The 22,058-nt window shown below is 41.9% G+C and overlaps 1 long non-coding RNA gene across 1 annotated transcript in view; it reads left to right on the top strand.

Annotated features, from left to right (window-relative positions):
- Positions 1 to 11,086: 11,086 nt before the first annotated feature.
- Positions 11,087 to 22,058, top strand: part of LOC117802054 — a 51,204-nt gene continuing 40,232 nt past the window's right edge. Inside the window, exon 1 of the long non-coding RNA XR_004625084.1 lies at positions 11,087 to 11,332. This is a non-coding gene — a long non-coding RNA (uncharacterized LOC117802054). The remainder of the gene's footprint in view (positions 11,333 to 22,058) is intronic.

Below are 22,058 nucleotides of genomic sequence, written 5' to 3'. Positions count from 1 at the left end.
TTCTGATGTCTAGCCCCAAGAGTGATTTTTCTAAAAAAATCAGATTTTATGAAAATGTCAATTGGTTCCTTGCCAACAAAGAAGTACTGTTCACACTCCTTTTTTTGCTGTACAAGGTCTTTTCAAGAATTAGCCCAGGTGTTCTCTTTACACTTGCCTGCAACACCTCCATCCCTTTTTTACATGGATGCTGTTCCTTTTCCTGGAATGCTTCTTTTTCTCTATATACCCTGCTTGTACTTCACCTGGTGATGGAGATGGAGATAAGGGAGTATATCTGAGGGACATTTTCCAGATCCCAAATCCATCTCCATGAAGCCTTGGTATATTTTGTCATTCAAAGCATTTATCTCTTTCTCCTTGTGTGTTCCTGCATTACAGCCTGGCAAATTCTGTCTTGAATTGCAGTAATTTTTTTTGGGTGCTTATCTCCCTCCTTGCCTATAAGTTTCAATCTTATTCACCACTCTTTCAGGGTGCTTTACTGAGTACTTGGCACATACTCGCTGTTTAGGAGTAGGCGGCCACTAAATTGTTGAATTGAATTCTCCTTCTGTGCTTTGAGTTGGAACGTTCTATGGATAATAACATCTCTTCAGTTTTTAGAAACCAGTTCTTTATATCATAGCCTATGAGTTCAGCAAGAAATGAGAGTTTAAAATTCATTTTCTCATAAGTTAAAAGTTCTGACTGAGGCTTTATTTTGGAAACACATCACAGAAATGCTGAGAATCAAAAGCATTTCTTTTGCATCTATAGAAGATAGTGACTCAGCTCTTCCACTACCTTCTGTTCTGGTGGCCCTAGGCTCTCAGAACATGCATTTCTGTCTCAGATGGAGTCCTGAGGGTGGCTTTGGGAATTTCTGTCTTCTGCCTAGAAAATGAGTCATTTTGGACTTTTTCCCATGAAGGGAAACATTCACCACCTCCTCCACTATAGAACATCTAGATTGGGCTTAATTTTTCTACAATCATAAACCATGTTTCTGGATTTTGTTGATAAAGTTTTATTTCATGGTGTATCCGAGACTGATGACTAACATGACAAGGTGCTTCAGCAAGTATTTGGAGTCAGGAGACTTTGATTGTTGGCATATGACTTTGCATAGGTCATTCACTGTTTTCAAGGTTCAATTTCACTTAGAACCAGGATAGTGAGGTACTCCTCTTCCAGAGTCGTTGAATGGATCATACATGGTGGTGTTTGTGAATGGGCTTTTTCAGCCTGCCAGGTGAACTATAGAAGAGTTCTGGTATTACAGAGAGGTTGGAAGAGCTTGAAAAAGGCCTTCTCAGCATGGCCATTGGAGGAGTTACTCTTTGTTTTGATCGAGTTTCATTTTTATGTGTGTAGTGCATATGCACATATGTGTGTCATTTTATCTGGGGCTCAACCATTTTTTGTGCTCTGAGTCTCCTAGGTACTAGTGAAGGAGTTGAATCTTTCCACAGAAGAATGTTTTTAAGTGCATAAAGTAAAAACAAGAGGCTGAATAAGAAAGATTATATTGAGATACAGTTCTATCTATAGATTTCTTGGGAATGCATGCACTACAGCTTAAAAATTCTTAGAGTATTTTAAAATCCAAAATGGAACTTAAGAGTCACAGATTCTTGTGCTGTCACTTTACAGATGGGGAAAAATGTGAACCCAAACGCAGTGCCCCAAGACTGGTCCAGAACCACACAGGAGTATTGTCCACTGGATATTTAAAGAATATAATACCTCTGTTTACTTTGCGTCCAGCTACAAACGACCTTTGGAATGATTTGTTCCTTGGTTCTTGTTTCTAGCTCATGACACTGTAGACTTGTCGGGTTGAATGATATTTGGAGTGACTTACTGACTGATCATTTCAACCCAAAACGGAGATCACAAATGAAGACTTCCTAAATATTCAGTATACCCCACCAAAGTGCATTTGCTCCATCAAGGTTATCCTGGTATTAATTATTCATAGTCAGAGCACTGACGAATGAATTCTAATTGCAAATAAGTGCAATTGTTGTCTATTGCATAATTTATGAATCCATTTGTTAAACTAAGACAATGGGAGTTGATGAAAGGCATTAAGTGGCCCCAAATTAAAGGTAATTTGGGTTCAAAAGCTTATATCTATGTGAGTATAACTTGAAGTTGTTGGCTTTTCTGAGACCCTCTCTTCACACTGGCAATGCATACATGAGGTGAGCTCCGTTCTATCAGACTCTGTGTCTGGCTGGAGATGCATCAGCTGGGCTTCCTGGAGACCTGTGGTCCAGCCCATGATGAGATACTCTCTTGTCCATGTGGGGCTTAGAAGCTGCCATCTTTATCTGTGGCTCAGGGCCTGTCCTCTGGAACTTGGCTGCATGAGAGCCTGGCTGGGCAGCTTTGTCTGCATTGTGCCCTGAGGCTTTGCAGAGGAGAGCTTGGACAAGATGGTAAATAGGCACTGGGGAGGTTCCATCAGAAATGATGTCCTTGAAAATGAGGAAATGTTTTTCTTTCCATGGGACAGACACTCCCACAGATCAGCATCTCACAGAAGTTTAGTACAGTCTGAAATTGCTAATGCTCTTCCTACAATGCAACACGAGATGAAGACTGTACTGAAGATGGAATCTTTTGCATAATGAATTTCAAGATAAGTCTATTAAAGAAAAAAATGGGTCTTGGGGAGATAATTTATGGTGTGTGCAATGAAGTCAGTTGAGATTGAAAATATGCATTGTGAGAGTCATTCCAGGGGTCTGGCTTCCCTTTCTTTGAAGAAATAGAGCTGTTGCTAGGAAATATTTAGCCTTCAAATCTTATAGAATTGTTCTCTAAAGGAGAATTTTTTAAAAAGATTTTATTTATTTATTTGACAGAGAAACAGCCAGTGAGAGAAGGAACACAAACAGGGGGAGTGGAAGAGGAAGAAGCAGGCTCCCAGTGGAGGAGCCTGATGTGGGGCTCGATCCCAGAATGCCAGGATCATGCCCAGAGCCGAAGGCAGACGCTTAACAACTGATCTACCCAGGCACCCCTCTAAAGGAGAAATTTTATCTAAGAACAAGGGAAGGGTCTGGAAACAATATAGCTTTGGTATAATTGTGTTTGTATTATGTTTTGTGATTATTTAATGAGCAAAGTGATGTCTTCATTGACTTTTGATTACATGTCATGTACTAAGGTGGGACAAACCACTGACCCAGATTGGAGACTTTGTCTTGCCAGGCATTGCAGGGCTGGCAGCTACTCAGGAGTGACATGCCTCACAGTTCTCTGACATCCATACCACACCAGGTACCATGAGTCCACCAGAAAGTTGGGGAGACACAGAAGGGTCAGCACAGCTATAACTTCCTTCCTGCAAGGAACACAAAGTGGAGAGCAGGCACTTCAAGGGAAGGTTGTTGGCAACAGGAGAGCCCAAGACCCACCCTGACGGTCTTCTGTACATCTGTAGGGAAAGATTACATATCCCTTATTGCCCAGTAGTTGTTGCTGTGGGAGAATGGATTCATGAAGGGGTGTGGGAAGCCCTTCTGCACTGCCCTGGGCTAACCATGCTGTGCTCTGCTTTCTGGCTAAGGGGACTGTGAAGATGAGACTGAGCCCCACAGCCACGACTGGTTTCTAGAAAGTCCTGTTCAGTTCTACAAATTGTTATTTAGTGCTAATCACTGGGGATACCAAGGTGAGCTATGTAGGGTCCCCACACTTGGGAAACTCACCGTCCCATGATTGACGGTCTTCATCTGCTGAGTTCCCAGTGTGCCAGGCACTTCCCAGTGTTATCTCACTAAATGTTCACAATTGCCCTCAGGATAGGTAAGTCTGCCCCTGAGACAGAGGGTTGGAGAAGCTCTCCCACAGAAGGTAAGGGTGACCTGGACTTATGTTCTGTCTTATGACTTTGAAACTAATGCTTTGAAAAGTGCAGGTGGGAAGGGATGGAGGCCGTGGAGCCTCATCTGCCCAGAATGAGGCCTTTACAACAGGGCAGGAGGCATTGTCTACAAGTGGAGAGATGAAGTGTGCTTGAGAGGGTGACAGGTGAAGCGTATCTCAGCTGCACCAACTACTGGCTGGGTAAACATAAATGAGTTATCCACCCTCAGCTTCCTCATCTATGAAAGGGATTGTGACAAATGCACAGTTAGTACAGCTGTTGTGAAGATCAGGTAAGATAAAGTGCTGATATGGTGGGTGGCCAAAATTGGCACTCAGCAGATGGTCACGTGCCTTGCCTTTAAGGAGTCCTTCCAGTGCCCCTTTCAGTAACTTGTGGCATCTGGGAAGCATAGAAAAGAGGGATGCCAGAGAAGGCAGTGCAATTTGTTTGCATGAGCTTGGGACTAGGAGCTAGGATATGATCTTGTGACCTAGGTTAGGTCCTCTAACATCTCTTGTGGCTTTGTCTGGGTGGCGGAGCATTGGCTATGGTGGAATTGGAGCATGCATTTTGTGAAGGTTACTGTCCGTACTCTAGCACTGGGCTGGTTTATCTCAAATGCCCACCCCATCTCTGCTCTGTTTCCTCACTAGCACCCACTTTTCTGCTCTTCTGCTTTATCTTCAAGAAGCCCAAGGCTCATTGTCTCATTCATCACAAATGAAAGTTACCACTAAGGGAATATCTGAAGTTCACTGACATTAAAGCCCAAGTTGTCCAATAGGCAGACTTGAGAGCCTTAATGAGAGGTCTCCACTGCTGGTGACAGGAGTCAGAGCACAATAGGAGAAGGGATTGGGTGGTTGATGGAGGAAGAGAGAGAGCACTGAAACTATTCTGGAGCCCCTAACATTATTAAGGTGGCCGTTAGAATTAAACTTCTGGAACTAATGAGTGCAGAAAGATAGAAGTTTGTTCTGCTCTGCTAAATGTTGATTTGTCCATTTGAGCCAGAAGGATCAGTAGATGAGTGTTCTGCTTGATTGAGAATGTGGAAAGTTAAAGATGGCAGAGCCTTGGGTACAGCGAGCACAACATAGTGGGGGAGCTGGGGAGTTAGGCCAAATCATGGAGGATTATGTATGGCATGCTTGGACTTGACCCTGGAGTTAATCACTATTTGTATGGTGCTTTTAAGCATGGAAATTGTATAATTAAATTTTTGTTCTGGAACTATATCTCTGGATGTCTGTGTAGAAAATGGATTGGCGGGAGTCAGCCTGCAGGCAGAGAAGACAATTAGGAGGCAGCAGACATAGTCCAGGAGAGGGATGATGATGCCTTGCCTTGGAATTGCTGGTGGTCTTGGAATGGAGAAGAAGGCACAGATGGAGAAGTATTTTTGGTGTCAAAATGATGGTATGCGTTGACCTGTCTCTTAACAGTTGGGGTAAAATCTGTGGCAGATAAACTAGAGATAAACAGAGGCCAGGGTGGGAATCCCAGAGGAGATAGAACATGGCCCACAAGAAGCTAACACTGGAGTGGGCAGTCCTGGTGTCCTGGGGCAGGGTGGTAGCCCTTTGCCACCATAGATGGAAGGTTAGCAGTTCCTGCTTTAATGCCATGAGCCTAGAGCTTGCTCAAGGTCATTTGGCAGGTGACTTATACTCCCTATGTTTTTGGAGCAGAATGGGAACCCCTTTTAAGAAATCTGGATTCTCAAAAGACTGGTGGCTTCCTCTTCTGCATTCCTGGTTTGGACTTCCCTAAGAGCCCTCTTCACCCTCCCTAGATTGGGTTTTTGACACTGGGCTCACTGCTTCATCTTGGAAACAACCCTGCTTTTTGACTGCAATCTTGGGACAGAATAGTGGGTGGGTGGATCTGAGGAGGTCATCCCACCAGGGAGTGAACTGCATTCTGAGCATGTGTGTGCACACGCACATGCACACACACGCCTGGGTATACATGGAATATTACCAGCACTCTAGACCCCTTGATTGGTGATTGTCTAGCCGTCACATACAGAGCTTATTTCTTTATTTAAACAATTTCAAAATGCTTTGCACAGTTTCTTAAGTGAAAAAAAAGTAGCTGATCTCATCTGGAGACAGAGAGGGCTAAATTAAGTCATATTATGTTAGGTCATCCCTGGGGCTAATGAACTTACTGTCTCCATGGTGGCCTGAAGAGTCAGCTGTGCCTAACACAGAAATACTTGGTTAATGCATTTGAATGCTCTCGGTCTAGTGATTTACAGTTTACATGGGTTTTGACATTATTCGATCTTCTCAGAAGCCCTGAGAGACAGGTGAGATTATGACTATTTCTTAAAGGAGAAAACTAAGGTTTAGGATTAAACGGTGTGCCTCAGGGTGCCCACTAGCCCTTCCTGCCCCAAAACTGCTGGCCTCTCTCAAGACTAGCAAATCTCCCTGGGATGCCTGGGGGGCTCAGTCGGTTAAGCATCTTCCTTCAGCTCAGATCATGATCCCAGGGTCCTGGAATCCAGTCCCCTGTTGGGCTCTCTGCTCAGCGGGGAGCCTCCTTCTCCCTCTGCCCCTCCCTCTATCTGATGTTCCCCCTGCTTGTGCTCTTTCTCTCAAGTAAATAAATAAAACCTTAAAAAAAAAAAAGACTAGCAAATCTCCCTTGATCTCATGCCAATGTACCGAGTACTCAGTGCTGCTTACCTACCTTCCTACAGAATGTTCAGGCCCCTTGGTTTCATGACACCATACCATCCCCATACACAGTTTGAGGTGCATGTTGGGTGAGATGATATCCAATGTTCCATAAAGTTCCCACCTTCTCTGGCTTAGGTATCTTGGCAGAGAACACTGCCTCTCTTAGTGCCTTCTCTTCTTTCTCCTCCAGCCATTCCGGAAACAGGACCAGTGCTCCTCAGATGTCCTTCTGTGCCCACACTGTTGCTGTTGGTATTGACTTTTCAGAGAACTCTTTGATAGGGGTTTGGTGCCCGAGTGCTCAATACCAAAAATAACTCTAGCTATGGTGAGATGCAGAAATGTTTGTGTTTGCTCGTCTGTGTGCCATAAATTGCTGAGCGTAGCAACGATTCTCATACACTGTGCTTCCACAGAGTTATTATTCTCAAACATCTGGGGTGATAAATTGGAGAAGGCTTTAATTAGACAAGATGATGGGTCTCACTTCACAAAAGAGGCCATTGTGAATAGGACTGATGTGGTGAGTGATGGACTCAGTGAACCCCTGGAAAAATAAGAAGGGACTGGTGTGCCTGGAAATGAAGCAAGACAGGCCTCGGCTGTGATTTTTCTGGGTCTATCGATTCTGGACCCTGCGAACATAGACCTAAGAAGATCACATCTGATGTTGATGGACCTTTGACTTCCATTGGCAGACACTGTGCTTGGCTATCGGAGGCACAGACAGGAACCCACTTGATCCCATGTCTCAAGGCTCAGAATCTAGTGGCAGTGATTGACTTGTGGGCACAAAGGGTGCTGGGTAAGAGCACGCATCAGGCATGCCCCCCTGTTTGAACAACTTAGTTTTGGTCAGAACCCCCCCACACACACACATGCAGCTGCAATAAACCCCCAAAGTCCCACATACATGTGGAAAATATCTTGGAGGCCATTCCACCTGAACATGGCATTGACGCTATCCTTAATGGATTTTCAGTCAGCTGTCATGTGGACATCTTCCCTTTCATAAACAAGGAAGCTGAAGCTTAGAAGACTTGTCAATTCTCAGTCACCCACCTACTTAGTGGCAGGTCTCTTCACTCAGAAGGTATTTCTGTTAAGAAAAAAACCCCACATTTTTAATTTTAATATGAGAAATCTCCACAAGCCATAGCCTTGCTTCCTCACGTGAAGCTCTAAATTCAGATGCAGCAGGGAGGTCTGGCAGGGAGACCTAGAGAATCATTCTGCCTCTGTTGAAACTAGGAAGCCACAAGCCACAAGCACTGGCTGTCGTAGGTTCCTCTTGCCACTGCTGGTGACTCCGGTGTCCTGGGCATCTGACGTCCCCATGCAGCTCAGAGGAGTCTGCTTACACTGTGTGAGTGAGGCACAGCAGACATATTCCCCAAGGGGGGCCAGCCTCGTTCCAGGATGGGGCTGGTGTCCTTCTGGGTCTACCGTTTTCTGAGTCTGATAGAGCCACACGACTGCAGGGCCACTGGGGTGAAAAGACCAGAGCTTTGGAGTCAGACAGGTCTCTTTCCAGTCCCAGTTCTGCCATTTTCAAGTTGTCTGGGTTTGGCAGATTTGTTATTATCTTTGACCCTCATTCTCCTCAGTGGGAAATGGGGCTATTAGAAAGACTTTAAGATCACACATAGAAACCCAGGTCATGTAAGAGTTATGACTACCACCAGAATTATTTCAGAGATGGACAGATCACCTACCTCCAACCCTCCATTCTCACATGCAGAAATTAAGGCCCATGGAGATTATAGATAAGACTCAGAAAGACTGGGGCTTAAGAAAACGGTCTTTGTTTTTTTTGTTTTTTTTTGTCTTCTTTTGAAGTTTTGCCATTATGAACTGGGTGAATTCCAGTTTTTCTGGCCCAATCATGGAGTGGAAAAAGCCATCATCACTGAAAAATGATTTTTCTCTTACAAGTGTAACCATCTGCCTAGGACATCCATAGCCCTGGCCCACAGATACACAGCCCTGTGTCTTCAAGAGTTGCTGCCATACACTTCTCCTTGCCCCCATGTGGACATTTTAATGGGCCCAGGCATCTTTGGAAACATTACCTGGCAATGTTTAGAGCCCCTTAATCTGGAGATGGCTTTCACTCAAGTGGTGATCGACCCATGACTCAAGTGGCTCCTACTAACCTCTCTCCTGCCCATTTGACCCCTTCTGGTCTCATCCTCTCTGAACCTCACTGTACTCCTCACTGTTGCTTTTCTGACTCATACCCAGCCCATGCTTTGCTCAGGAGGCAACTCTAATTTTGGAGGTGCAGCAGGGTGATAGGAGCTGAGAGCCCATGCCTTAGCATAATGTTTCTGCCAGGTTTTGCCTTGCTGCAAGTCTCATATTTTTAGAAAACAACATCTAGAGTCCTTGGTGTTCTTTGGTGGCCCTGTCGCATTCCTCCCTCGATATACCGAGCACCGAGTGGTGGGGTGGCTCCATTAGGATCTGCAGAACCGCAGAAGCAAAGTAATTGATATTGATAATAGCTGCCATTTAGACGCTGCTCACCACGTGCCTGCACTGTCGCTGCGTTTTCTATCTATGATCTACTTTAACCATGATGGTAACCAGGTACCGTGAGTATTTCTAACCTCATCTGACACGAGAGGAAGCTACCCTAGATTGCACATGGCTAGCAGGTGGTAGGGATGAGACCCAGGCTATGAATACAAAAGTCTGTCTCTTTTTGCTGCACCAATATAGCTTTAAGTTGAATATGAGAGAAAAAGAGAGAGAGAGATTTATGAAATAGAGTTGACATTAGTCTAACCCAAGCTCCTCTGGGTTGGTTTTTCTTTATTGGTTGAATCAAAGTGGTCTAAGCATGTGTAGAAAGTCTGAGTGCTTAGGAGCCTGATACGGGGCCAATTCACTGAATGTGCCAAACTTAACCTAGCAACATTTTTGTAACATATGAGCAGCCTGCATAGATGTCGATGCTCTCATTCTAGTGAATTAAAAAGATCAGATATTTGAATTTGGGAAGTTACTAGAGTAAAATATTGTAGCATTCTTCATAAGGGGATTAAAAGAGATCCCCTCATGGGGCACCTGGGTGTCTCAGCTGGTTAAGCATCTTCCTTCAGCTCAGGTCATGATCCCAGGGTCCTGGGATCAAGTCCCANAATCTGCCTTCGGCTCAGGTCATGATCCCAGGGTCCTGGGATCAAGTCCCACGTCTGGCTCCCTGCCCCGTGGGAGGCCTGCTTCTCCTTCTCCTCTGCCTGCTGCTCCCTCTGCTTGTGCTCTCTTTCTCTGTCAAAAAAAAAAAAAGAATAAAATAAAAAGAGAGATCCCCTCAAGGGGTGACCGAGAAGGACTCAGTCTACCATGCCTGGCTATGAAGATGGGGCCAAGGAGTGTAGGCAGCCTTTAAAAGTTAGAATAGGCAAACACACTTCTGAAAGTTTACCTGCCAAAACCTTGATTTGAGCCAACTGAGACATCTGTCAGACTTCTGAACTACACCAGAATGATAGGGTAAATTTGTATTATTTAAGCTACCAACTTGGTGGTAATTTGTTACAGCAGTATTGAAAATTAATGCAGTGTAGCAGCAGAAACTATGTCTGATTCATCTTTCTACCCCTAGTCTCTGTAGACTGATGAGTACATGTATGAGCTCAGAAAATGTTTTCTGAAAGGAAAAAAGCAAAAGGGAAAGAAAGAAAGAAAGAAAGAAAGAAAGAAAGAAAGAAAGAAAGAAAGAGGGAGGGAGGAAAGGAAGGAAGNCCCCCATCAAGGTTTCTGCTTTTTCAGCTGGGATTCTTATACCCTGGCCTGGTTTTAAAGTCCTCTAATCAGTCACGATCTCCTTGAGAGGAGAAATGTTGTCTGATTCACCTTTTTGTGCTCCCATACACGGAACCTTGAATATATATATATTTTGTCTATTTACACAACTTTTCTTTCAATAAACATTTTTATTGAAGCATAAGATGTATAAAAGTACATAAATNCATTGGCATTCATTTGTTCCAAAATGTTCTTTAAAGCTCCATGCACCCAGTACTTTGCCAAATACTAGTGGGGAGACATGGAGGGGTACAAGTACAAGCACTCCCTCAAGGAACTTCCAGTCTAGCACATATATGAATCAGAGAGCAATCAGGGAGTAATTTGTGCATGCCACAGACCTCAGAAGAGGAAGATGAGGGAGAGGGGTCTCTGTTCCTCACTGGCTGTCAGCTGGAGTTTGCTCTCAGTTCCTTTCCATGTGGCTCCTACAGAGGGTATCTTGTCAACATGGCAGCTGGATTCCCTCAGAGAGAGCAAGACAGAGAGAGCAAGAGAATGAGAGAGAGAGAGAAAGTGTACTCAAGACAGAAATCAGCCTTTTGTAGCCTAAGCTTAGAGATGGACTTCCTTTACCTTTGCTGCATTAACTCCTCAGGAGTGAGTCACTAGGTCGAGCCCATACTCCAGGGTGCGGTCTACCAGGAGGAGATAGAGGTTGCCCAGCATGGTGGGGAAGCCTTACTGGCCCTTTTTTTTTTTTCTCCAAGCAGTAGAAGAGAGAACTTCTCTGAAGGCCACAAGCGTAGGAAGTAGACAGAACCCGTCCCCGTTTCTCAGGGAGCCACCCCTCCACCACGGCCTACATGTTCTACTTCACAGTCCCTGTGCAACATTGAGAAGACTACTAACGAGTGATGATTTTGCCCTGCCTGCCAAAAATCTAGACTGGGCAGAATCTCATAGCATCTCAGTCTACGGACCTCCTAGGAAGCTGTAATCAAGGACAGGGGTTGGACAGGTAAGGAGCTACACATTTTCTTGAGCTGTTACTATTACATGGGAAAGAATAGTGGCTAAAGAATAGGAGAACTTGTGTTTGAGTCCACACAATAGGAATGAGTTAAGTAGGTTACTTAAACTCTTGGAGTTTGTTTCCTCATCTACAAAATGGTCATCTACCTGGAGGGTAGTCGCTTAATGCGCCTTATAGTCACTCCCGAGCTTTTGGACACACATCTCGAGAATTTCCCTAATTCCTAATTCCCTGAGAAACTCATTATCCCAGCTTTTCTCGTGGCTCTGGTGCAGGCATGTGAAACAGGCTCTGCCAATCAAATAGCCGGCTAGACATGCTGAATTCAAAGTATACTCATGGAGAAAAGGGCTTCAGGGAAAAAGAGTTTCCTGAAGACTGGTGGCAGTGGCTTTTGCTCACAGAGGCCACATTGTTCTTGTCCCAGCCCAGCATCAATGGTACAGGTACTGGATGTCCTGATGTGTTAGATAGCTTTGCCCAGGGAGACTGCAGTGGGGTCACTGCTGGAGCTTTCTTGCCATGTGGCTTGGGCATTGTTCCCAGCTGCCAAGCTCCAACTTGACCTTCTGGCATGCCTGGAGATTCAGTGAGCTACCTAATATCATAAATTAAATTCCACTTCTGTTTAAACCACCTAGAATGTACTGTTTTAGCAGCTGAGAGCATTGACTGATCCACTACCTCTCAGGGTTATCATGGGGATAAAATGAGATAATGTATGTGAAGCACTTCACAAAGGGCTTTTTATATAGTAGGCACTAAGCAAATGGAATCTTGTAATGTTTATTTTATTACTATCCCTTTCTTTCAGTGTCACTTGGGTACTTCATGAGAGAAAGTCAAATCTCAATATCATGCTTATACTGTAGACCGGGGATCTCAACACAGGGGGCCTTTGCCCCCAAGGGGTGTTGGACAATGTCTAGAGACATTTTTGGTCAGCACAACTGGGGGTGGAGTGCTGCTGGCATTTAGTGGGTAAAGTCCAGGGATGCTGCTAAACTTCTTACACAGGACAATCCCTAAGCAAAGAATGATCTAGTCCACTATCCAGTTAGCAGAGCTCGAGGTCGAGAAACCCTTCTGTAGACTCAGGAGCAGAGTGAAACCTAGCCATCACTCTACACTCTGTCAGTAATAACCTATTAAGTTTTGCCAACACTGGTTCCGGCGAGGAAAATCTCTAGATGCAGGAGCACAAGAGTGCAAATTTAATCACACAATTTCGTGTCCCTGGAAAGCACTACCAAGGCGATAAGAGGAGGACACGGAATGGTACAAGTTTTCATAAATGTATTCCCGATGTCCTGGATTAAAGAATTAGAAAAAATAAATTCAGAAATATCTCAATTTCTGTTTGATTGGCCAATAAAGTGGGGATTTTTTCCCCCTTTGTTCGATGTTGCTAATGCTATTTTAATTGCTGGGCTTTTCTGTGTCAGAGAATCTAAGTATTTCCCTCACAGACTATAAATCTCTATTATGACCACATATAGCAATATAGAGTCTCTCTGTAGTTATGCACTTTTATTAGTGCACAGAAAATTGAAACATAAAACATCAAATAGGCTGTCTCTTTTAACCACAGATATGAGTTGAATTCATTGCCATAGTGTTCTTCAACTTTATAATGACTATGGCTTATTCCAAATGGAAAATGTGTCCAAGAGAAGAAGACAGCTATAATGTAGTACCAGTGATGGGCTTGTGACCCTTTCACCAGGTTTCTTCATCTTCCCCTTCTAAGAGGGTGAAACAGATGACCTTAAGATCTTTCCTGATTTTTAGGATTTTTAGGGGTTGCCAAGCTCCCAGGGCCCTCCCTGGAGGGAAGGAAGCAGTCTTAGGAGTTTGTTGGAGCATTTGCATGATTCAGCCTCAAATTCAAGGCCATGACGTTTTGTCTAGGCATAAGCCAAGGTCACCTCCACCTAGCAGGGTGCTTTTCTGAAGGTCATGTGGGACATACTGGTCTTTTTTTAGTTTGTGTGCCCAAGAAGAGCTTCTAGGAAATAGCAGTGTAATCCTGTATCCAAGTTTTATCTTTCCAGTTGGGTTCTCAGAACCCCATCAAGGTTTCTGCTTTTTCAGCTGGGATTCTTATACCCTGGTCTGGTTTTAAAGTCCTCTAATCAGTCACGATCTCCTTGAGAGGAGATATGGTGTCTGATTCACCTTTTTGTGCTCCCATACACGGAACCTTGAATATATATATATATTGTCTATTTACACAACTTTTCTTTCAATAAACATTTTTATTGAAGCATAAGATGTATAAAAGTACATAAATCATAGGAGTACAGTTAGGTGAATATTCACAAAGTCCTCTATCCTTAAGCAACCACTAATATACTCTATATCTCAGTAGATTTGACTGTTATGGACATTTCATATAATTAGAATCATCCAGTCTGTGATCTTTTATGACTAACTTCTTTCATTTACCATAACATTTTCAAGGATCATCCATATTGTAGCATGTATCATTACTTTATTCCTTTTACTTTTAATTCCTTTAGTTTATTGCGGAATAATAATTCATGGTGTAGACATACCATATTTCATTTATCCATTTGTTAGATGGTGGACATTTTGAGTCCTATGAATAGAGCTGCTATGAATATTCATGTAGAAGTTTTGAATAGTCTTATGTTTTTAATTCTCTTAGATATGTACCTGGGAGTGCAACTGTTGGATTTTATGATAACTCTCAAGTTTAGTTTTTGGAGGAATGGCCAAACTATATTTCAAAGCAGCTGCATCATTTTACATTCCCAATAGCAATGTATGAAGGTTCCAATTTCTCCACAACTTCACCATACTTGTTAGAGTTCTTCTGATTACAGCCATCTGTTATGGACTGAATGATGTCTCCCCCTGCCCAATTCATATATTGAAATCCTAATCTCCAGTACCTCAGAAGGTGACTGTATTTGGAGAGAGGGTCTTTAAAGAGGTCATTAAGTAAAAATGAGGTCCTAAGAGTGGGTCCTAATCTGATATGACTGGTTTTCTTATAAGAAGAGGAAATTTGGACACAGAGAGGTACAGAGGGAAGCCCATGTGAAGACAGAAAGACAAAGGCCATTTACAAGCCCAGGAAAGAGGTCTTAGAAGAAACCAAGCATGCTGACTTCTTGATCTTGGACTTGTAGTCTCTAGAATTGTGAGAAAGTACATTTCTGTGTATAAGCCACCCAGTCAGGGGTCCTTTGTTATGGTCCCTAGCAAACTGACACATCATCCTACAGGATGTGAAGTGGTATCTCATGGTATTTTTTTTAATTGATGTAAAATTAACATACAGTGTCATACTATTTTCAGGTGTACAACATACTGACTCAACAATTCCATTCATTACTCAGGGCTCACCATGATCCATGTAGTCACCATCTGTCACCATACGTTATTACAGTATTATTACCTGTATTCCCTGTGCTGTATTAGTCATCCCTGTGACTGATTTATTTTATGACTGGAGGTTTGTCTGTCTTAATCCCATTTATCTATTTCACCACCTCCCCACGCACCTTCCCTCTGGCAACCACCAGTTTATTCTCTGTAATTAGGAGTCTGTTTTATTGGGTTTTTGTTTTTGTTGTTGTTTTGTTTTTTCATTTGTTTTGTTTTTAAGATCCCTCGTATAAGTGAAATTACACAGTGTTTGCCTTTCATTGTTTGACTTATTTCACTTAGTGTAATACTCTGTAGGTCTGTACACTCATGGTTTTGATGTGCCTTAATGAATAATGACACCTGTCCTTGAGCTTTTTGGCCAGAATTGGTGGATCTTCTTTGAAGACATGTCTATTTGGAACTTTTGCCTTTTTAAAAATTGGGTTATCTGTATTTTTATTATTGTGTTATAATAGTTTATATTATATTAAATATAAGACTCTTATCAGATATGTGATTTGCAAAAATGCTCCCCCATTCTGTGGACTGTACTTTCACTATTTGATGGTATAGTATGCAAAAGTTTTACATTTTGATGTAGTCCAACTTACCAATTTTTGTCTTTTCATTTGTACTTTTAGTTTTGTATCAAAGAAACCAATGGCCAATTTCTTCTTCTTCTTTTTTTTTTTTTTAAGATTTTATTTATTTGTTAGAGAGAGAGAAAGAGAGCAAACACGAGCAGGAGTAAGGGCAGAGGGAGAAGCAGACTCCTGGATGTGGGGCTTGATCCCAGGACCCTGGGATCATGACCTGAGCTGAAGGCAGATGCTTAACTGACTGAGCCATCCAGGCACCCTGACCAATAGTCACTTTCACAAAGATTTACTCTTACGTTGTCTTCCAAGAGTTTTATAGTTTTAGCTCTTACATTTAGGTCTTGAATCCAGTTTGAGTTGAATTTTGTGTATCGTATGTGTGGATATCCAGTTGTCCCAGAATGATTTGTGAAACTCCGGTTTATTTTTTGAATGTTAAATCATTTTTGTATTCTTAAGGTAAATATAGCTTTATGTGCGTGCGTGCGTGTGTGTGTGTGTGTGTCTCACTGGATATAAATTGCTAATATTTTGTTTAGAATTTTCCATCTTATGTTTTGAAGTGAGATGACCTGGTTTTCTTTTACTATAATTTCACTGTTTCTTTTTGATATCAAGGTTATGTTGGCTGCATGAAGTGATTTGGGAAATGTTTCCTCTTGCACTAACCTCTGAAAGAATTTGCATAAGATTATGTTTATTTATTTACTCTTGAAGTGTTTGGAAAAATTCAATGAAACCATCTTGTCCTGAAATTTTCCCTTAAGATCTTTTTAAAGGAATGTTTTATCTATCTATCTATCTATCTATCTATCTATCTATCTATCTATCATCTATCTTTATTATTTTTTAAAATTTTTATTTAAATTCCAGTTAGCTAATATACAGTGTAATATTAGTTTAGTTGAACAATATAGTACTCAGCACTTCGGTACAACACTCAGTGCTCATCACAACAAGTGTACTCCTTAACCCCCGTCACCTATGTCACCCATCCCCCCACGCACCTCCCCTCTGGTAACCATCAGTTTGTTCTCTACATTTAATAGTCTGTTTCTTGGTCTTCCTCTCTTCTCTTTCTTTTTCCATTTGTTTGTTTTGTTTCTTAAATTCCACATATGAGTGAAATCATATGATATTTGTCTTTCTCTGACTTATTTTGCTTAGCATTATACTCTTTAGCTCCATCCATGTCATTGCAAATGGCAGAATTTCATTCTTTTTTATGGCTCAGTAATATTCCATTGTATATGTATATACCATATGTATACCACCCACACATATATATAACACCACATCTTCTTTATCCATTAATGAGTTGATGGACACTTATCTATAACATTTTTTAATAGATATAGGACCATTGAAATTTCCTATTTCAGCTTATATCAATGTGGCAAGTTGTGTTTCTCTAGGAATTTGTTCATTTCTTCTATATTTTCAAAATGTTTTTATATAAAATTATTTTTCATACATTTTTATTATCTTTAAAATTTCTGCACAAATTTCTGTAATGCTGTGCCCTTTTTCATTTCCATATTGGTAATTTGTGTCTTCTCTTTTTTCCGTTATTGGCCAGTTTTGCCAAAGGTTTTATCTGTTTTATTAGTTTTTTGGGCATTGCTTATTTATTTTTTTTAGGTTTTATTTATTTAAGTAACCTCTACACCCAACATGGGGCTCAAACTCATGATCCCAAGAGCAAGAGTCACCTGCTCTTCTGCCCGAGCCAGCCAAGGAGCCCCTGTTTATTTTTTCTATTCTTCTTTTGTTTGGTATTTTATTAATTTTTGCTATTATTTTTATTATTTTTATCCTCTATTATATTTGGATTTAATTTTCTGTATTTTTTCTAACTTCTAGACAGGAATGCTTCCATCATTGATTTTTAGTTTTGTGTCCTTTTAAATATATATAATTAAGGCTGTAAATTGCAGCATCCTACAAGTGTTTATATTTTATGGTTCTCATGATCATCTATTTCAAATTAATTTTGGAAGTTTTTTTGTGATGTATTCTTTGGCCCATGAATTTAGAAGTGTATCACTTAATTTCCAAGAATTTAAGTATTTTTCTCTCTATACTTTATTATTAATTTCTACCTCAACTTTCTAATTGTGGTGAGAAAACAGACACTAAATGATTTTAATCTTTGCAATTGTTGGTGCTTGCTCTACGACTTAGCATAAGGATGGTTTTTGTAAATATTCCATTGGCATTTGCAAGAAATGTGTATACTGCAGATATTGGGGACAGAGTTCTGTCAATTATGTTTTGACATATAGCTTTTTTGGCATTGCTTATTTTACGAACAATATATGTTCGTATATGTTGATTGTGTCATTTAAATATTTTGGCTGATTTTTCTGCCTGATGATGTGCTCTTAACACTCAGTCCTTATTTCTGTAATTTATTTGAAAAATTAGTGGCTTAGACTCCACAAATATTGTTATTTTGTTTAAAGTACTACTTGTTTTATTTTTTAAGATGGTGTTATATTGTGTGTTGTTGTTGTTCCTTCTATTTTGTGTAGTTGTATCTAACCCTAATTGCAGGAGTTGTAACAAGAAGAGTTTTGAGAGATGTGATACATTTATTCATAAGCACAGTTATAAACAGAAGTTATAAACTTCTGCTGGGGCACTTGGGTGGCACAGCCAGTTAGACATCTGACTCTTGGTTTTGGCTCAGGTCATGATCTCAGGGTCCTGGGGTCCAGCCTGAGGTTGAGACCCATATCAAACCCTGAGTGGAGCTCAGCTTCCAGTGGGGCCCTGCATCATATTGGGCTCCACACTCCGTGGGGAGTCTGCTTCTCTCCCTCTCCCTCTGCCCCTCTATGCATGCACTCCCTCTCCCCTCAAATGAATAAATAAGTCTTAAGAAAAAAACATAAAAAAATAAAAAAACATAAACAACTTCTGCTGATCCCTGGAGCTACCAGCTTTGGAATCTTTGATTTTGATTAGCAGCAGTGATACTAAAATAAATTCTTCCCAGGTCCTGTCCTGTTCTTCCCACCACCATGAAACTACCACAGAACCTGAAATACATGTTATTATCACCATTCCTTTGGAAACTTGCATCTTCACAACATTTTCTTCTTGGTCAGATTTTGGGAGCACAATGATTCCTTTCTATAGAGAAGGCCTACATTTAATTTGAAGGCAGAAGAGAAAATCAGATTGTGTCATATTGTTGATCATTTCCCCCAAATCACAAATTTGAACTCCTCATTTAACAAAGGATCATTTTCCTGATTTGTGAATTGATTTACCTGAAAAGTCTTATGGAGATACAGATTTAATCTATTTAGTTATCATTTTAACAAATTACCAGATGGATAGAAAATACTTACATGGAGATAGAGATGCACTATGGGGTGGTCATGTTTTGAAGATACGGCATCCCAGGAAATTGATACCATCTGGCTGTCATAAGCTTGTAAACTGCCCCCTAGAACACATGATGTCGGAGTAAAGGTATACCTCAGTTTGCACCATGGCATTTCACTATGTATCAGCATGTAATGTGCACAATAAAGACATGAGTACACTCACAGTGGAAAAGATACTAAACTGAAGGAACTGTCTGCACAGTATTTGTGTCTGACACCAGTGGAAAACATTATTACTGTCAAGTTAGTTGGGAGAAAAGCCACTTCTGTAGAGTTGGATCCTTTATTCCTCTCCAGTGGTAACACGCTGTGTTGGAAAGAGGACTGACTTAGTGGTCAGAGATCGGAGTCCCAGTTCACATTCTACTCCTCCCCTGCTCTGTGATCTTCAGCAAATCTCTTCCCTTCCAGGTGTTAGGCCCTCATCTATAAAAGCCAGGAGCTGCCCTAAGTGTCGCTCAGGCCAAGCTAGCTGAGAATCTACACATTAAAGAGATAGCAAAGATGTGGGAGGGAGTCCCTAGGACTAAAATGTCTGAGTACTTTTCATTCCAATGAATGTATGTTTCATTCCAGCGTTATCAGGTAGTTGAAAACAGCTGACATTTTTAGCATGGTTTTCCATATTTCAGTCAAATTGTTGGTCTCCAAAAAGTGAGCTTTATTTATTCCTGTGTCAAAGTCAAGGATCCTGGGCTGCTATCAAGTGGGCACCGGTGGGGACCCCTACCTTTAGTCCCATGGCCCTGGCTCATTGCACCAGGTCACGTTGCCCACACTAATAAGCAAGGCTGATGAATCAGGCTGGCAGTGGCAGATCAGGGAAGATGGTGTCGACCAAAGAAGCATTCACTTTTTTGCATCATTCCCTGAAAAACAGAGAGGCCAGTGCAGGTTTACAAATACCTCCCGCAGATAGGGAAGAATACTGTATCCGTCAGAGGGTTGCCACTCTCCCTCTTGGTAGAACTTTTCCACGAGCCTAGTTAGGTTTCCACATTGGATCTACAGGTAAGGAGGATGTGTGTATGAGCATGGGAATGGGGCAGAGAATGTTGGGGAAGGAGCATGAAGCTGGTCAGCTGGGCTTGGACACTTACAGTCAGAGCAAGCTTGTCCCACAGAGACAACATTGATGGTTGGCTTGCCAAGGTCAAGATGACACATTCCAGGAAATCTGCCAGGGTGGGCTGCATGCAGCGGGACCTAATCCCTTTTAGTTTCGAGCAAAAATGCTTTCCCCTCTACTCTGCCCTCCCTCACCCTCCCTCACCCTCCCCTTCCCTGCTCTTGACCTTCTTCTTCCTCAGGAGAGACTGGTCATAGGGGGTGGCTGAGCTGAGTGGGGACATCCAGGCAGGGGGGCTGGGAGCCTCTCATCCTGTCAGGTTACATATTCTCTTGGTCCCACATGAGGACAGCACAGCAACCCTGTGGACACAAGTTTTGCCAAATAAATGGGTCTTTGAGTGAATTTAATGAGACACCTTTTCTGGGCTTAAGAGGGGCCATTTGTGATTTGAGCTCCTTGCCTTTCAGGTGGACACCGTTGTTCCGGGCTCTGTCTGAGATACTGTAAGCAGCCCCGAGGCCTCAGGTTTAGTTTCTAGCTTGGGAAATTCCTATGGCCACAGTCTGCTCCCCCTTTGTCATCACGGAACACTTCCTTTCTGCCAGGCTTGGGCATGTGCAGTCATGCTCTGATGTACACACCCACCAAAAAAGGGCTAAGAATTTGGCCAATTCAGGCATTGTGCTTTTGTTATTGTTTTGCTTTTGGTTAGGGCAGGAGTGATGACAGACATTTTTTTCTTCTGCTGAGGGAGTTTTATAAAATTCCATTTGTTTTTTTTTAATTTTTTTCAAAGACTTTATTTATTTATTTGAGAGAGAAAGAGAGAGAGAGAGAGCACGAATGGCAGGGAGGGGCAGAGGGAGAGGGAGAAGCAGACTCCCCACTGAGCAGGGAGCCTGAAGTGGGGCTCCGTCCCAGGGCTCCAGGATCGTGATATGAGCCAAAGGCAGATGCTTAACCGACTGAGCCACCCAGGCACCCCAAAATTCCATTTGTTTTTAGCTTATAGGATGGGACTGGTGGGGAGAAGGAAAGCATTTGCCAGCCTGTGTAGGGAAAATTTCTAGGGACGGTTGTTAGGATTATGTCCCCTTGGAAGAGCATTAAAAGTTATAACTGCCTGTGTTTAGGGTTATATTCCAAATGTGTTTTGGTTTAAAATTTATAATACACTAATCTTGGTCAACTGCTTCCTTGTGAGTGGATTAGGCCTGTCCCTCTGTTGCTGTTCCAGCCTTGATCCCAAAACCAGGCAAAGACCCCACCAAAAAGGAGAATTACAGACCGATTTCCCTAATGAATATGGACGTCAAAATCCTCAACAAGATCCTTGCTAATAGAATCCAACAGTACATTAAAAGGATTATCCATCATGACCAAGTGGGATTCATACCTGGGATGCAAGCATGGTTCAACACTCGCAAATCAATCAATGTGATACATCATATCAACAAGAAAAGACTCAAGAACCATATGATCCTCTCAATTGATGCAGAAAAAGCATTTGACAAAATACAGCATCCTTTCCTGATTAAAACCCTTCAGAGTGTAGGAATAGAGGGTACATTTCTCAATCTCATAAAAGCCATCTATGAAAAGCCTACTGCAAGCATTATTCTCAATGGGGAAAAGCTGGAAGCCTTTCCCTTAAGATCAGGAACACGACAAGGATGCCCACTCTCGCCACTATTATTCAACATAGTACTAGAAGTCCTTGCAACAGCAATCAGAAGACAAAAAGGGATCAAAGGTATCCAAATCGGCAAAGAAGAAGTCAAACTGTCTCTCTTTGCAGATGACATGATACTCTATATGGAAAACCCAAAGGAATCCACTCCCAAACTATTAGAAGTTATAGAACAATTCAGTAAGGTGGCAGGATACAAAATCAATGCCCAGAAATCAGTTGCATTTCTATACACGAATAACGAGACTGAAGAAAGAGAAATTAGGGAATCCATCCCATTTACAATAACACCAAAAACCATACGTTACCTTGGAATTAACTTAACCAGAGACGTAAAGGACCTATATCCTAGAAACTATAGATCACTTTTGAAAGATATTGAGGAAGACATAAAAAGATGGAAAAATATTCCATGCTCATGGATTGGAAGAATTAACATAGTTAAAATGTCCATACTACCCAGAGCAATCTACACTTTCAATGCTATCCCGATCAAAATACCGAGGACATTTTTCAAAGAACTGGAACAAATAGTCCTTAAATTTGTATGGAA

This window comes from Ailuropoda melanoleuca, chromosome 4, assembly GCF_002007445.2.
Source record: "Ailuropoda melanoleuca isolate Jingjing chromosome 4, ASM200744v2, whole genome shotgun sequence".
Classification (NCBI taxonomy): domain Eukaryota; kingdom Metazoa; phylum Chordata; class Mammalia; order Carnivora; family Ursidae; genus Ailuropoda; species Ailuropoda melanoleuca.
The sequence above is the reverse complement of the archived record's forward strand: the minus strand, read 5'-3'. Positions and strand labels throughout refer to the sequence as shown.